Consider the following 12,580-nt stretch of genomic DNA (forward strand, 5'->3'; position numbering starts at 1 on the left):
CGCAATGAGCTGTCACGTGAAAATAATGAATCAAAATCTGAATAAGCAACGAAGTTTGCCACTTCAAATCTGCTCTGCCACTTATCAAGGCTGAGCTACCTCAGCAACATTTACCTGTTACACCTCCAAATTCGTTGATATCCTTTACATCCAGTTATCTATCTTTGTTTTAAATGAACTCAACGGACCTTCCACAGTCCCCCATTGCTAATAACCCCAAAGCTCACCAACCTCTCATTGAAGATATTTCTCTTTAACACATTTCTAAAGTCTGATCCTTATTTGGAGATTGTGACCTGCATACAGACTGTCAAGACCTGTAGGAATTCTGCAAAGTTTCAAGGTGATCCCGTCTCATTCTTCTGAAGTTGAGAATACAATCCTACCCTATCCTACTCTCCTCATACATATCTACCATCTATGGAACCAATAGAGTAAATCTTCACTGGAAGCCCACACTAGCAGCTAGTTTGCTTCTTGGGTAAAGAGACTAAAACCGTCCCCAATTCCTTGCAGTTTCATCAAGGCCTGAAGTAACCACAGAAAGGCTTCCTTACTGGTAGATTGAAATCGTCTAGAAGTAAAGGCAAAGTGTTACATTGTATATTAGGTTTCAGTGACAGCAACATTACCCAACCTTTCACCATTCAAAAAATAGACTGCCTCTATCTTTTGCGGAATAGTTATATTCCTTTTGCTATGTTCACATCCACTTGCTTAGCTTGTACTTCCTAAAAGTATTTTTTAAAGACTCTTCCCTCCTCACAATTCCACTATTTTGTGGCATCAGCAAACTTGGAGATATTTTACTGGCCTTCTCAGTTAGACAGAGACGGGGTGGGGCAGAGAGCGAGGGGTGGGAGACAGAGACAGACAAACAATTGGGGCCTAATGCTGATTCCTCTAATACCCTTCTCAGCACAATATGCCTACCTGAGGATATTTGGTTTCTGGTCAATATCCAATTTTCATTCCATGGCACTTTATTCCTCCCTAATTTTATGTGTTCCAACTTTGGTGAATAACCTGTATGGCACTTTATCAAAAACCTCTATACACCACACCTACTGGTTCATCTAATTGTCACATACTCAATGAATTCCAATGAGTTAGTCAAAGCACAAATATGAGGAAATCTGCAGATGCTGGAAATCCAATTAACACACTAAAAATGCTGGAAGAACCCAGCAGGCGAGGCAGCAGCTATGGAAAAGAGTACAGTCGACATTCAGGGCCGAGACCCTCTGTCTAACCTACTTTTACTTCTGTAAATCCACGCTGACTGCTCAATTCTTCAAGGTATTTTGTTAATATATCCTTCATTATAAATTTCAGCATTTTCTCTTCTGTTGCTTTTATCTGTTTCCTGGTCTTAAATACTGAGGTCACATTTGGTAGCCCTTAAATCCACAGCAGTATTTTTAGAAATCTACAGAATTTTGGTTGATAACCAGAGCACTCACTAACTCTAAAGCCACCTTCTAAATCTGTAAGATGTAGATAATCAGTCCATCTTTCATGCTCAAGTATTCCCACAGCACTTCTTTCTGACAAAAACTTACACGTTCAGTTCCAATAGACCCTTGGTTCTCCACTGTTTCCAAGTCCATCTAAGTGGTTAAAAGTCTATAGCACATTTTGTGTACTGCAGGGTGTATGGATTTAGATTTCTGAGTCTTAGAAAGCAATGCTGAGAGATGCAATCAATACAAGCAAAATGTGGAATTCTTCAATATTGTAATGAGGGTATTTGCATATTTTACTGTAATATATGAACTAGCTGAGCAGAGGGATAGGAACCTTTGGAGCAGATTCACAAGGAAGAAAGGTAAAGCTTGAACTGGCTATACCAGTTGAAATGAAGAATAAATATAGGTAGGACAGGAGTAAGGCATACGGCTCCCAGCTGATTACACCTTCAAGTCTAGTTTCCTGTCTGTTCCTAGATTCCATAATCCATCATGATCTTGTGTTACAATCACATCCCTATGAAGTGCAGTGTTCCAAAGATTCACGAACCTCTAAGAGCAAATCTCTCTTCATCTCTATCTTAAACGGGTGACACCTTACTCTGAAACAATGCTGTTTAATTCTGGGTTCCTCTATAAAGGAAATCATCCTATTAGCATCCATTCTGTCAAGTTACTTAAAAGCTCTGAATCAGGTTTAATATCACTGGCATGTGCCATGAAATTTGCTGTTTTGCAACAGCAGTACATTGTAATACATAATAAAAACTATAAATTACAATAAATATTTTAAAAATTAAATAAGATTAGTAATGATAAAAGAGAGGAAAAGATGCCAGGTTGTATTCTTGGGTTCATTGTCCATTCAGAAATCTGGTAGCAGAGGGGAAGAAGCTGTTCCATTGAGTGTGTGTCTTCAGGTTCCCATACCTACTCCTTGATGGTAGCAATGAGAAGAGGGCATGCTCTGGCTGGGTGATGGGGGTCTTTAATAATGGATGCGTATTTTTGAGGCATCACATTTTGAATGTGTCCTCAATGCTGGGGAGGCTAGTGCCCATGATGGGACTGGATGAGTTTACAATTTTCTGCAGCTTTTTCTAATTTTGAGCAGTGGCCCCTCCATACCAGATGGTGATGCAATCAGTTAGAACGTTCTCTATGGTCTATCTGTAGAAATTTGTAACGAGTCCTTGGTGACATACCAATTCTCCTCAAACTCCTAATGATATAGTCACTACTATCCCTTCTCTGTAATTGCATCAGTATGTTGGGCCCAGGACAGATCTTCAGAGATGTTTACACCCAGGAACTTGAAACTACTCACCCTTTCCACTGCTGATCCCTCGATGAGGACTGGTGCGTGTTCCCTCAACTTCCCCTTCCTGAAGTCCGCAATCAATTCCTTGGTCTTACTAATATTGAGTGCAAGGTTGTTGTGACATCACTGACTGTGATAGTTGATCTGTCTCACTCCTGTATGCCTCCACATCACCATATGAAATTCTGCCAACAATAGCTGTGTCATAGACAATTATATAGATGGCATTTGAGCTGTGCCATGCCACACAGTGGTGGGTCAACAGACAGTAGAACAGTGGGCTAAGCACACATCCTTGAGGTGCGCGAATGTTGATCATCAGAGAGGGGGAGATGTTATTTCTGATCTCCACAGACTGTGATATCCCAATGAGGAAGTCAAGGATTCACTGCAGAGGGCCAATTTTTGAAGCTTGATTAGAACTGAGGGTATGATTGTGTTGAACGCTGAGCTGTATTAAATAAACAGCAGCCTGACATAGGTATTGTTATTGTCCAGGTGATCTAAATGGAGAGCCTGTAAGATTGCATCTGCTGTAGACCCACTATGGTGATAGCAAATTACAGCAGGTCCAGGTCCAAGCAGGAGTTGATTCTAGCCATGATCAACCTCTCAAAGCACTTCCCATCATAGTAGATGTGGATGCCACTGGGCACTAGAATTTTAACATTTTCAGTAAGATCATTAATCATTTTAAATGCGAATGAAAACTAGCCCAACTTGCTGAAGTGTTTTCCTCAGATAAGCTCTTCATTCAGCTTCAAAATTCTTATTTAAGCTACCTTTAATCATAAATGAAGAAGCCTGGCCTCAAAGCCTACATTTGAACTCTGTACTCTTGAAATAACCTGGAAAGCTATACCACTGCATGTGAAATGCAGCTCTTTCAATTGTCAAATAGAACAATTAACACATATTGAGGCAAATTCCTGAGAAGTACAAAGTACAGAATGATTATGATTTTTAATAACATTGTTAAATGAATTTAATTGTTTAAAGGATATACAGCAACATGAACTTGAGAGTGCTGGGGTACCAGAGATTCAGATTCAGGCAGAATGGGGTCATCAGTGCTTTCTGGTGGTTGTGAGCTAAAATGTGGCTTGGTTAAAAATATATCACAAACCAATTATTAAGGAGGCATAGGAGAGAGAATGAGGATTTGGTTAAATTATATCACAAAAGTCGAATAATGCACTCCTAAACCTTATTGCACTGATACTCAGAATCCACAATAGATGGTGTTGGGAACTGGGATTAACCTGAATAGATTTTTTTCAGCCACACACACCATAGATTGAATGGCCCCCTTTTGTGTCACAGATATGTGATTTTCCTTTTTGCTTTATATGAAATGAAGACCAACAAAATGTATCCTAGCTAGAAGCTGATCCCCTGTTTGGTGAAGTCTATGTCAGGGTTATTGAACATTTTTAGAAAGCTTCAAAGTCAGAGCTATGATTTTCTACTGTGTTCTTTAACTATGGAATAGTACATGAAAATATTTCTGAACCCCTGCATTCCAAAATAAGTAAAACCAGGTGTATGCAATTACTGAACCACATAACGTGTACTATTTTAAGCATATTCCTTTTCCTTTGTGGCCATTCACAATCTGACAATGATTTAATGAAGAATAGACATCACCTGTCTACTACATCTATTTCTAGTTTCACAACTTGTCGAAACAAAAGACAAGAACAGCACTCTTCTTTGACAGCAATGTTCACTTACTGGTGCAAAGCTGTCAAAACAAATTCTGAACGATTTAGGCAGAGTGCATATGCAAGAATTTGAAGAGTGAAAAACTTATCTGATGAACATAAATATTACAGCACAGTACAGCACTTCAGCCCACAATGTAGTGCCAATTCTTTACTCTAAAATCAATCTAACCATTCCTTCCCACATAGCTCTCATCTTCCTTCTTCCTTATGCCTATCTAAGAGTCTCTTAAATGTGTCTAATGTATTTGGCTCTTCCACCACCCCAGCAGTGTGTTCCATGCACCCACTACTCCCCGTGTAATAAAAACTACCTCTGACATTCCCCAATACTTTCCTCTAACAACCTTAAAAGTATGTTCCCTTGTATTAGGCATTACCACCCTGGGGGAAAAAGGTATGTAGATCTTCATTAGTCGGAGTTCGAAAGCTGTGAGTTAATATTACAGCTCTTCAAAAATTAGGTGAGACCACATTTGGAACATTGTGTACAGTTCTGGTTGCCTCATTATAGGAATGATACGGAAGCTTTAGAGAGGATGCAGAGGAGATTTACCAGGATACTACCTAGATTAAGATCATGCCTTATGAAGACAGGTTGAGCAAGTTAGGGCTTTTTCTCTTGGAGTGAAGGAGATGAGAGGTGACTTGATAGAGGTGTACACAATTGAGTGGATTGCCAGAGATCTTTTCCCCAGGGTGGAAATAGTTAATACAGGGTACATAATTTTAAGATCAGTGAAGAAAATTACAGAGAAAACTATCAGGGGCGAGCTTTTTAAAAATAAATAGCGAGGGGTGAATGAGTGGAATGCCTTGCCAGGAGGGATGGTGATTAAGACAGTAAGATATTTTAAGGGCATTTAAGAAACTCTTAGATGGTTACATGGACAATAGAAGAAATAGGAGTGCTGTACAGGAGGGAAGGATTAGATTAATCGTCGAGGTTAAGGAGTCGGCATGACATCATGCACCACGTTGCCTCTTATCCCTGATCCATTCTACCCTCACTCTAGTTATACTCCTGTTCTTCAAGTATGTGCAGAACACCTTGGGGCTTTCCCTAACCCTACTTGCCAAAGGTTTCTCATGTCCCCTTCTTGCTCTGCTAAATCCCTTAACTTCTTTCTGGCTATCTTATAATTCTCAAAAACCCTTTTCTGATCTTTGCTTTCTAAACTGAATTATGCTTCCTTTTTCTTCTTGACCATATGTAAATGAATTTTACACAAGTATAGCACAGATACATTTGAAAGTTATTCAACTGCATATTAATTTATAGTAAAAACAATCAAATTATTTTATCACACTTGTATTAAGCACTTGGAAGTGGAACATGCAGGGATGAAAGAGACTTTCTTTCATTGCACAGCTCTGGATACAGTAAAAGTACAGTTGGTATTATTTCCCCAATGTTTTATTATTGACTTTCAAAATTATTTGCATTAAATTGAGAGAACAAGTCAACATTCGAGAAGTGACCTACATCCATTATGAGCCCACAGAAGCCATCTTGACAATGCCACCTCCCATTCTAGTTTCCTGTGGACTCCATTCATTTTTCCAACATTTCAACTCCAAAACATCCATTCAAACAACTGCCACAACAACAGTTCTGAGATGATTTTCCTTTTCCTTAGCTGTGATCTTCCCTCCTTCAGAGTTGGTAGGAGTCCCAACTTAGTCTGTTCCATTTCCCAGACTTCTACTCTCATCCTCTAGTGTCTCAGCTGGAGAAATTTCAGGCACCCCTTGTCCTCATTTTCCACCACACCGGCTTTTATACTCAATGCTTCATCATCAGGACTTTTACCACCTCAAAGTGATATCACCACTGTTCCTTTCTCTGATCTTTCAGCATTCAGAGGGGATTCTTCACCCTTAACTCTATGTTTCACTCTTATTCCTACTCAATTTTCTTCTCATGGTACCTTCCCATGAAACTCCTGCTCCTCCACTCTTTCCCACCAACCAAGGACCCAAATAATCCATAAAATTAAACAGCAACTTAATACAGTGTAGCCTTTTAGTACACAATATGAGATATATTCTACATCACAAAATGCAATTGCAGATGTTGTGACTCTTTTGTGATTTACACCAGCCAGAACACAAGGGTGACCATGAAATTCCACCTCTTCCACCAGCATTCTCCACCTCTACTGGTTTCACCTATCATCTACCAGCCCGTCTCACACCTCTGTAAACTGGCTCTTTTCCCCCTTACACTCTCAGTCCTGATGCAGAGTCTCAAACCAAAATGTTGATCATTCCTTTGCCTCTGCAGATGCTGCTTGACCTGTTGTGTTCTTCCAGCAGTTTGCTTATTGCTCCAGATTCCAACTTCTGCAGTTTCTGCCTACATAGACATTCCTTTGCTCTCTCCATCCTATCCCCACCCTCCCTACAACTTTGAACATGCTTATCCTCCAGCTTTTCCTAGTTCGGACAACAGGTCAGAGATTTGAAAAACAAATTCTTGCCTCATATTCTGCCCAGGTCCATTGAGTACTTCTAGCATTTTCTGTTCAAGTAAAACTTATTTGGTTATTGGGAAGGAAAAGCAGAGGCAGTGTGAGGATAATATAGTGTTATATTTCCCAGCATGCCTCAAGTGCTTGTAATGACTGGAAAACCCGGTTTTCCGAATATTCAATTTGTGTTATTAATAAATCTAAATTTAAACTATATTAATAGAATTTAAGCAAACAATTAATCTATTATTAACTTCAAGTGTGCAATAAATGTCAGGTGTAATGGAAATCCACACAGCAAAACAATCAGGTTACGCACCTCAAAAAATCAGGAAAGCAGTAATCAGGCTAGTAATTATGAAACAAACAATAACTTGGTTGTGTGAGAGCTTAAATGGACAGATAGATGTACCATTTTAGTTATTAGTTGAATAACAAGCTCCTTGTCTTTATTTCTCTAGCAGTGCCAAATTGGTATCCTATTAAATAAACACTTCAGATATTAATTTGCTGAGGTTGTATTTAGCTTTCATAACTTATTTTTTTTTGCAGATATTGTCAAGATGATATGATTCTTATTTTAACAAACAGTATTCAGTGATCTTATAAACAAAATAACAGGTTATGAATAATGATTAAAGATACTTAGTGCTTGCTTCACAAATAAGACTGCTGAATCTCACCTTAGCATTACCTTTGAGCCTAATCTGACCTTCATTTAGTGCCTACTTCACCAAGAGCCAATTTTTACAGTTCCAGCAAAGTACACTGAAGGAGGCAAAGTGGCCAGAGATTAATGCCTTCCTCCACAACTCAAGCATGTTTCATGGATTGACTACTTCACTTCCTAAAAACTAAGCATTGCACATCTTTGATTATGAAAGATCTGTGGCAATAGAAACTTAAACACCCTAATTTTGAAACTGAACTGAGGAAAATTTGTCACAATAAAAAGCTTACATGTTTTGAAACTGGAAAGAAATTTTATTTCTTTGCCACAAAACAGTTGCCATGTAGAAAATGTAGAGCAAATGTTATGCTCTTGAAGGCTTTAAAAAATGTTTAAATATCAAAAATATAATTTGTTAGAAGTTGCAAAATAGATCCAGATCTAAAGTGCTCCGTGGAGAAGAATTTGAAAGCTTCAGAGCAAAGAAATCAAAGATAATTATTGCAGAAAGTACAAAACAAAGCACAAAAGAAATGAAAATCAAAAGTGATCAGCAGAGCCTATATTCAAATTCATAGTCAGTCTGCTAGATATAACAAGTATTAAATTCAGTTAATTCAAATCCAAAAAAAAGCACAAAATACTGACAATAGAAAGAAGTTACCAGTATCATCTAAATAATTTAAATGAAGAAAAAAGAAGTAGATAAGATATGCTTATATACAGACGCAAAAAGTTTGTGAACCCTTTGCAACAACTTGGGTTTCTGCGTTAATTACCGATAAATGTGGTCTGACTTTAATCTAAGTTACAATAGTAGACAAACACAATCTGCCTAAACTAATAACACAAACAATTATACTTTTCATGTCTTCATTGAACATATTATTTAATCATTCACAGTCCAGGCTGGAAAAAGCATGTGAACCCTTGTATTTAATAACTGGTAAAACCTCCTTTAGCAACAATAACCTCCACCAAATCACAAACAAGAGAAAACCTGCAGGTGTTGAAAATCTGAGCAACACACACAAAATGCTGGAGGAACTCAGCAGGCCAGGCAGCATCTATGGAAAAAGTACAGTTGACATCTCGACCCGAAACGTCGACTGTATTTTTTCCCATATATGCTGCCTGGCCTGCCGAGTTCCTCCAGCATTTTGTGTGTTGCTTGAACTTCCACCAAATGTTTCCTGTAGCTGATGATCAGACTTGCACAACAGCGAGGAGGAATTTTAGACCATTTCTCTATACAAAACTGTTTTAGTTCATCAATATTTCTGTGATATCTTGCATGACAGCCCTCTTCAGTTCATTGCACAGCATTTCAATCAGGTTAAGGTCTGGACTCTGACTTGGTATTCCAAAACACAGATTTACTTCTTTTTAAACCATTCTGTTGTTGATTTAATCTTGTATTTTGGATCACTAAAATCCGGTTGCATCATCCAACTTCTTTTAAGCTTCAGGTGATGGACCACTACGCTGACATTCTCCAGCAAAATGTCTTGATACAGTTTTGAATTCATTGTTCCCTCAAAGATTGCAAGTTGTCCAGGCCTTGAAGCAGCAAAGCAGGCCCAAAGCATGATGCTCCTTCCAAAATGCTTCACAGTTGGGATGAGGTTTTGGTATTAGTATGCAGTGCTCTTTTTCCTCCAAACATAGCAGTGTGCATTTCTGCAAAAAAGTTCAACTTTTGTCTCATCTATTCAAAGAACATTGTCCTAGAAGCACTGTAGAACATCCAGGTGGTCTTTTGCAAAAAAGAGACAGGCAACAACATTTTTTTTAAATGGAGAAAAGTCCTTCCATGAACACCATACTTGTTCAGTCTTTTTCACATAGTGGACATATGAACAGAAACTTTAGCAAACTTTGAAGATTTCTGTAGGCCTCTTGATGTTACCCTTGGGTTCTTCTCACCTTCTTCAGCATTCCACATTGTGCCCTTGGAGTGCTGTTTTATGAAGCCCACTCCTAGGGAGAGAGTAGCAAAAGTACTGAATTTCCTCCATTTGATGAACACTCAAGTCTTTAGAAATGATTTTGAAGCATTCTCCAGCTTCATGCATCTCTACAATTCTTATGTCCTCAGAAAATTGTTTATATCGAGGTATGATGCACATAAGCAGATCTTTTTGAGAAGAACATGCTCAGTCAATACTCTTGAGTTGGTGTATTTTTTTATATATAGGTCAGGGCACCTCTACAATCCATACTTCCAATCTCATCTCATTGATTGGAACACCTGACTCCAAATAGCTTTTTTTTTTAAAAAGGAATTATCCCAGAGGTTCAGATATATTTTTGAACCTAGACTGTGATTGTTTGAATGGTGTACTCAGTATTGACAAGAAGTGCAACTGTTCGTGTGTTATTAGTTTAGGTGGATTGGGTTTGTGTATTATTGTGACTTAGATGAAGGTCAGATCAAACTTTATGAGTAATTACTGCAGAAAACTTGGTAATTGCAAAGGGTTCACAAAGTTTTTCTTGCAACTGTAGATTTACAGTACAGAGTCAGGTAATGAGTCTATCCTGCCCATATCCTGTTCAAACTGTACATGACGTGTCTCTGACCTTTCTTTATTCAACTTTCAACATAACTTTCTAATTTCACTCTGGAGTCTTTAATTTTTTTTTCTAAAATCCATCTTTTTCCATTGATACATGATTAGCATGATTAGGTACAAGCCAAGGCCAAGGACAAGCCAATAACTGGGTACAAATGCAGAGTAAAGAGTTAAATCATACCACAGAGGAAAGATTCATAAGGGCAAAGAATGCAGGACTGAAGGTGCTATATTTAAATAGGCGTAGCTTTCCGTATAAGGTGGACAAACTCATGGAGCAGTTAGAAATTGGTCAGTACGACGTTATGGGCATCATTGAGTCGTGACAGAAAGGCGGCTATAGTTGGGAGCTTAATATCAAAGGATATACATTGCATCGATAGGACAGGCAGGAAGGCATCGGCAGTGGTGTGGCCCTGCCGGTAAGAGATGGAATTAACATCTTTAGAAAGAGGTGACAGGGTCAGAGAGTGTTGAATCTTTGTAGGTGGAGTTAAAAAACTGTGAGGGTAAAAACGTCACTAAGGGAATCATATATAGGCCTCCAAATAGTATCCAAGATGTGGGGCTGATATTGCAAAGGGAGCTGGAAAAGACATATAATAAGGGTAATGACACAATTGTAATTTTGCCTTCAATATGCAAGGGGATTGGGAAAATCAGGTTGGTGTCGGATTGCAAGAGGAGGAATTTGTTGAATGCATACAAGATGGCTTTTTTTGAGCAGCTTGTGCTTGAGCCTACTCAGGGAAAAGCTATCTTAGATTGGTGGTTGTGTAATAACCCAGATCTTATTAGGGAGCTTAACATAAAGGAACGCTGAGGAGGCAGTGATAATAATATGATTGAATTCATAATGCAATTTGAGAGGGAGAAGTACAAGTTACATGCATCAGTATCGTAATGGAACAAAGAGAATTACAGAGGCATGACAGAGGAGCCTTCCAGGTGGATTGTAGGAGGATACTGGCAGAGATGATGGTACAGTAGAGATGGTTAAAGTTTCGGGGAATAGTTCATAAGGCACAGGAGAGATATTTTCCACAGAGGAAGAAATTTTTAAGTGGCACGGGTAGGCAACCATGGCTGATAAGGCAAGTTGGGAAGTTGGATGATTAGGAAGCTTTTAAAATCCAACAAACGCAACTAAAACAGCTATAAGAAAAAAGATGAAATATGAGGGCAAACTAGTCAATAATATAAAGCAGGAAACATATTTTTTTTCAGTTATATAAAGAGTAAAAGGGAGGTCTGAGATGCTATTGGACCACTGGAAAATTATGCTGGTGAGGTAGAATTGGGGGACAAAGAAATGGCAGAATAACTTAATGGGTACCTTGCATCTGTCTTCACTGTGGAAGACATTAGCAGTGTGCTAGAGGTCTGTGAGTGTCAGGGGGCAGGAGTGAATGCCATTGCTATTACAAAGGAAAAAGTGCTAGGCAAACTCAAAGATCTTAAGATGGTAAAGTCATCTGGACCAGATGAGCTACATCCCAGAGTCCTGAGAGAGGTTGCTGAAGAGATAACAGATGCATTGTTTATGATCTTTCAAGAATCACTTGATTCTGCCATGGTCCCGGTGGACTGGAAGACTGCAAATGTTACTCCACTCTTTAAGGAAGGAAGGAAGGAAGGAAGGAAGGAAAAGAAAGGAAAGGAAATATAGGCCAGTTAGCCTAATCTCAGTGGTTGGTAAAGTATTGGAGTCTATGATTAAGGAGGAGGTTTTGGGGTACTTGGAGACTAATGATAAAATAATTCAAAGTCAGCATGGTTTCTGTCAAGGGAAATCTTGCCTGACAAATCTGTTAGAGTTCTTTGAGGAAGTAACAAGCAGGGTGGACAAAGGAGAGGCAGTGGATATCATGGATATCATTTACTTGGATTTTCAGAAGGCATTTGATAAGGTGACACACATGAAGCTGCTTAACAAGACAAAATCCTATGGCATCACAGGAAAGATACCGGCATGGATAAGGGAATGGCTGACAGGCAGGAGGCAGTGAATGGGAATAAAAGGGTCCTTTTCTGGATGGCTGCCAGTGACTAGTGGTGTTCCTCAGGGGTCAGTATTCAGATTGCTACTTTTCACTGTTTGTCAATGATTTGGATGGCTTTGTCACAAAGTTTTTGGATAGGTGGAGGGGTCAGTACTGTTGAGGAAGTAATAAGATTGCAGCAGGACTTAGACAAATTGCAAGAATGGGTAAAAAAGTGGCAGGTGGAACACAGTGTTGGGAAATGTATGATAATGCATTTTGGTAAAAGGTACAATAGTGCAGACCATTATCTAAATGGGGAGAAGGTTCAAACATCAGAGGTGCAGAGGGTTTTGGGAGTCCT

The 12,580-nt window shown here is 38.9% G+C and overlaps 1 protein-coding gene across 1 annotated transcript in view; it reads right to left on the minus strand.

Annotated features, from left to right (window-relative positions):
- Window positions 1-12,580, minus strand: part of vps50 (VPS50 EARP/GARPII complex subunit) — a 216,257-nt gene that overhangs the window by 11,560 nt on the left and 192,117 nt on the right. The gene's annotated exons all lie outside the window — the stretch shown is intronic.

This window comes from Mobula birostris, chromosome 3, assembly GCF_030028105.1.
Source record: "Mobula birostris isolate sMobBir1 chromosome 3, sMobBir1.hap1, whole genome shotgun sequence".
NCBI classification, from domain to species: domain Eukaryota; kingdom Metazoa; phylum Chordata; class Chondrichthyes; order Myliobatiformes; family Myliobatidae; genus Mobula; species Mobula birostris.